Source organism: Notolepis coatsorum, assembly GCF_963971535.1.
Source record: "Notolepis coatsorum genome assembly, chromosome: 12".
NCBI classification, from domain to species: Eukaryota; Metazoa; Chordata; class Actinopteri; order Aulopiformes; family Paralepididae; genus Notolepis; species Notolepis coatsorum.
The window spans coordinates 87,284,743-87,290,437 of record NC_140176.1 but is presented as its reverse complement, the minus strand read 5'-3'; the positions used below and the strand labels follow the sequence as shown (position 1 = coordinate 87,290,437).

Below are 5,695 nucleotides of genomic sequence, written 5' to 3'. Positions count from 1 at the left end.
ATTTACCCTGAAGGACTGGTTCTGGCCGAACCGTTCGTTATACAAGTATCACAGAGACATTACAAATGTGCTCACAGTTGCACGAGGGTTTCGGACAGAGATACGGGATGGTGCGCAGGCGCTGTGATCACCCAACGGCGGAAATAATGCCGCTTTGAGCAGTTTATAAAAAAATATTAAAAATATTTATTAGCAACGCCGAGCTTTCAAACCATCCCGTATCTCTGTCCGAACATATACAGAAATAAATACAGTAAAAACATACATGACATCATGACATTTATGGCATAGGGACATACATGACATACAGGTATATACTGTAGTACTGTTACATTTGTGACATATACGATATGCAAATAATATACAGTACTGTTACCCAGAGATCCTAACAGAAAATATTATATATATATGATGGGGATGAGACTGTACATTAGGAGGAGGGGGGGGGGGGGGGTGGACATTTACGGTGGCCAGTTTCGAATTGCAGTCTCCCGTAGGTGCTCTTTAAGAGCGGTTTTGAATGTGGGCAGGGGTAAAGTGGGTTTTAGGAGTGAGGTTAAGCAGTAGTCTGACCAGTTTGTTTTGTGATGTTTGTAATCTTGTTTTTAGTGCCTTTGAGGTGCTTTGGTACCATGAGGTGCAGGCATAGTCGTAGTACCCTTGAATGAGTACTGAGAGTACCCATGATTTTTGCCATTTTGTTATCGTGAAATTGGTATTAAATTTAATTCTGATTGGCATTAAAAAGTCTTAAAGCCTTAAATCTGACTGGGCTAAACCCTGGTTATTTTCAGCCCAATTTATTCATTTCACTGCAAACCATCTGATCAATATATCACCCATACTACATAAAGCATTTACTGACGATCACGTAATTATAAACGCCGCCCCCCCCCCCTTTCCTCCGTGCATGATGACGCATAACGTATACGATCATATACAGTTGAATTTTTTAATATAGCGTGTCTAGGGAATAAACGGCAATCGATGCATTTAGGTCTATAACTCACGTTCTAGGAATTACTACAGGAAATGATAAAACATACTTATATTCTAGAAGGTATTTTTGTATTTTTGTATGAATGAAAAAGTATAACGTTCCTACATCCTGAACAATAGATAATCGATGTTGAATGCAGGCATTAAAGTGTTCCGTCTCAAGACGGATTTCCGTCAATTTGATTGGGGAGATCCGTCAATTTGATTCGCAGTCTAACGGAATTGACTACCTGGTATAATATGATTTGTAGATGCATACAGATTGAAACAAAATTGAGCCAATCAGAGGCGCCAAATATCATGAAAAGGGAATTTTTTCTACCGAGGCGGCGCCAAGCAGTCATCACTCAGGGACTCGAGTGGTTGCAGCTGGAGGCTATTGGGCGAGTGACATTTGCGAGGTCTGTCCGCCACATGGCAGGGTAACAAAATAGTTGTGTCCCCTGCTGTGGTTGTGAGTATAGTATACGTTTATTAGCTTAACTCCGTAGCAACATCACACAGGTGTATCTGTAGACAGTCTCCTCCCCACCGTATATATCTTTTTTCCTACCACCCACCCCCTCCTAATGTACAGTCCCGGACTTTCCAGTGAATCATAGTGTCCTTTTTTTTCATTTTCCCAGATGCACCATGCACCAAGGATCCAGCTGATTACTGCCAATCTGGAGGATTGTTCCTTATCTGCTCTTCACTTGTGCCACTGATTCATTGACCTTTTGTGGTGTGGTATGTTTTGATTTTTACTTAGTAATACACTGTATAGTTGGGATTCTGAATTAAACAGTATAATGTTCACATATATTATGGAGCCCCCAGGGGTCGGGAGAATATTGTGGAAAACAATATAAAACTGAAATGGTAAAGCTAAAAAACTGTAGACCTGACCACAACCCCCTCGGTTCAACAGCACAATATGTTGCTTTCTCCGCTTTTAAAAGTTGAAATCATCTGATGACATTGAAGGGATAGTTCAGAATTGTGGACATAAAGTTTAATTTACTACTTGGCCATTATGTTATGTTCAATGGACTGCACTTATATAGCAATAGCGCTTTTATCCAAAGCGCGTATGGCCTCTCATTCACCTATTCACACACATTCACACACCAATGGTGGCAGCTGCCATGCATATTGATCCATAAATAGTGTTTAGATTGTACTTCTATAGGTTTTTAACTTTACATACTGTATTTAAACATTATATTTGAACAAACACTGCAAGCTAAAGTTTTAAATCATTTGAATCTGTTTTATACAGCACACTTGCTTCCAAAATAAAGCAGTTTTACAATCCTGATCGTTTGTTAACACCTGAAGCTTTTTGTTTCTAACAATCTGTACAATAAAAGTGTTTCTCTGCTGAACTTTGAGTTCTGTCACTTTATTGAAGGAGTTTGATTGTAATAATTGAGGAAAAACCTGTGAAATAACAGTGTTTCACTGCTGAACTTTAAGTTCTGTCACTTAATTGAAGGAGTTTGATTGTAATAATTATGGGAAAACCTGTAAAATAACAGTGTTTCACTGCTGAACTTTAAGTTCTGTCACTTTATTGAAGGAGTTTGATCGTAATAATTGAGGAAAGACCTGTGAAATAACAGTGTTTCACTGCTGAACTTTGAGTTCTGTCACTTAATTGAAGGAGTTTGATTGTAATAATTATGGGAAAACATGTAAAATAACAGTGTTTCACTGCTGAACTTTGAGTTCTGTCACTTAATTGAAGGAGTTTGATTGTAATAATTATGGGAAAACATGTAGAATAACAGTGTTTCACTGCTGAACTTTGAGTTCTGTCACTTAATTGAAGGAGTTTGATTGTAATAATTATGGGAAAACATGTAAAATAACAGTGTTTCACTGCTGAACTTTGAGTTCTGTCACTTAATTGAAGGAGTTTGATTGTAATAATTCTGGGAAAACATGTAAAATAACAGTGTTTCACTGCTGAACTTTGAGTTCTGTCACTTAATTGAAGGAGTTTGATTGTAATAATTATGGGAAAACATGTAAAATAACAGTGTTTCACTGCTGAACTTTGAGTTCTGTCACTTAATTGAAGGAGTTTGATTGTAATAATTATGGGAAAACATGTAGAATAACAGTGTTTCACTGCTGAACTTTGAGTTCTGTCACTTAATTGAAGGAGTTTGATTGTAATAATTATGGGAAAACATGTAAAATAACAGTGTTTCACTGCTGAACTTTGAGTTCTGTCACTTAATTGAAGGAGTTTGATTGTAATAATTCTGGGAAAACATGTAAAATAACAGTGTTTCACTGCTGAACTTTGAGTTCTGTCACTTAATTGAAGGAGTTTGATTGTAATAATTCTGGGAAAACATGTAAAATAACAGTGTTTCACTGCTGAACTTTAAGTTCTGTCACTTTATTGAAGGAATTTGATTGTAATAATTCTGGGAAAACATGTAAAATAACAGTGTTTCACTGCTGAACTTTAAGTTCTGTCACTTTATTGAAGGAGTTTGATCATAATAATTTAGGAAAAACCTGTGAAATAACAGTGTTTCACTGCTGAACTTTAAGTTCTGTCACTTTATTGAAGGAGTTTGATCGTAATAATTTAGGAAAGACCTGTGAAATAACAGTGTTTCACTGCTGAACTTTGAGTTATGTCACTTAATTGAAGGAGTTTCATCGTAAATGTAGGGAAAACTTGTGAAATAACAGTGTTTCACTGCTGAACTTTAAGTTCTGTCACTTTATTGAAGGTGTTTGATCATAATAATGTAGGAAAAAACCTGTAAAATAACAGTGTTTCACTGCTGAACCTAACCTGTCAATTAACAGTGATTCTCTGTTCTCGGGTTCTCAAATAATAAACAGAATTATCTGTAAATTTATTGCTTTTCCACTTTATTTTAATTAGGGTATTTCAATGTAAATTTTACACTAATTCAATGTCCCCAAACTGCCAGACTTTTACCGTTTTTCTACCGATTTTTTTTTTACAGTGCACACTAGTAAAGAGCATGCAATGTTCTTTCAACACGTCTTTTATACCTTCATTGTGCTACACCAGGAAACTCATTTAACCTTTCCTTTATGATAAATGTTGGTTTGCTATTAGTCAATATTAGAAGAGTTGAGGACTACATTTACATTTACATTTAGGACTATATGAATAACTTAGTTCTCTCTCAATCTCATGGACATGCATGAACAGCCAAATTAAAAATCAGATGTGCCCTATTGTCCTTACTTGTGTCACTGTAGCCAACATTTCACTTTGGGGTTTTAAACATGGGTTCTCGTTTCCAGCATTGCCTACTAGCTCTTATTGTCTATGCAGGCAGTATCACAGAACTGTGTCTATGTGTGTCACTCACTCACTGAGTGCCCATCCTCATGTACCTCTCTGAGATTTAATAAAGAACAAAGAAGGGAGTCTGCATGATAAATCATGCGCTGGAAGACAGAGAAAAAGAGGACAAAGGAAAGCCTCCACTTTCGCAGGTGGGTCGGTACGCAGTGGAGTCTAGGAGGCTGTAGATTTTATCCTCTGAATGATATTGACATCACAGGTTTGAGTCTTACTTCTCTGGTTTGGGAAATGTGTTTTGTTCACGTTTTCACCAAGAGACAGGCAGTCAAGAGTTTGTACTTAACCTGCACATGTGGGCCCTTTTGAGGATGATTTGCCCACCGGCACTTTGGATTGAGGCTCAGTGATTAAGTCCTGTTCCACACAGAAATGAAAGAAGACTTTGATTAACTGATGAGTATTTGTGGAAGAGGGTTGAGCGAAGGTGGAATGGTCTGCAGATAAATTGTTTGATGTGTAAAGGACGACATCTAGTGGACAAGACTTATAACACACTCCACAAGTAATGAGACTATCAAGGTTGATATTGTATGACATTGTATTCTAGTTTCAAACCTGCTGCAGGGACCCAATTTTCCAGTTATGAATATATATATATGTCTCTTCTAAAACTGCATAGAACACCTTAAATTGAAAGGACCATTTCTGAAGTGTGGACCCTGCTTTAATAAAGCACTTCAAAATGTTTTCTTGAAACAAGTTATGATTTACTACCACTGGCAGCCCACCCCACCCCTTGGATCCTTTATTGTCCTGCATGAAATGTGGCAACCCTGAGTGTTCTTGCCATCAGTTTCTATGCAGGCCAAATACAATAGGAACGGTGTCACTCTCCTACGCTACGCTCGGAGGGAGGATACCGCAGGCGGAAGACGGCCGCTGCTGCTGGAGCTGGACCGAGTCATGTGAGACAAGCCGGCAGCAGCGCGGCGCACGGGGCCGGGGAGAAACCACCGCCTCGCCCCGCGCTTCACAACGCGTCTCAGGCAAGAGTGTAAAGGGGGGCGTAATAGCATAGGTCAGTGGCCAATCAGAGGAACCCGGAAACACAACTGCGTTGGGTAAAGCATACACGCGTCCAGGAGCACTCACACAAGGGTACTACGACTATGCTTGCACCTCATGGTACCAAAGCACCTCAAAGGGGCTAAAAACAAAATGACAAACATCTCAAAACAAACTGGTCAGACTACTGCTTGACCTTACTCCTAGAACCCACCTCACCCCTGCCCACTTTGACAACCTAGGATGGCTTAGAGTAGACGACAGAGTACAGCAACTTGCAATGGGCCTGGTCTACAAGATACACTACACGACCAAGGTACCCATGTACATGTCAAAATACTT

The 5,695-nt window shown here is 38.9% G+C and overlaps 1 long non-coding RNA gene across 1 annotated transcript in view; it reads left to right on the top strand.

Annotated features, from left to right (window-relative positions):
- Positions 1 to 1,822, top strand: part of LOC311238437 — a 7,667-nt gene extending 5,845 nt beyond the window's left edge. The window contains exon 7 of the long non-coding RNA XR_014620360.1: positions 1,626 to 1,822. This is a non-coding gene — a long non-coding RNA (uncharacterized lncRNA). The remainder of the gene's footprint in view (positions 1 to 1,625) is intronic.
- The last annotated feature ends 3,873 nt before the right edge of the window (positions 1,823 to 5,695 follow it).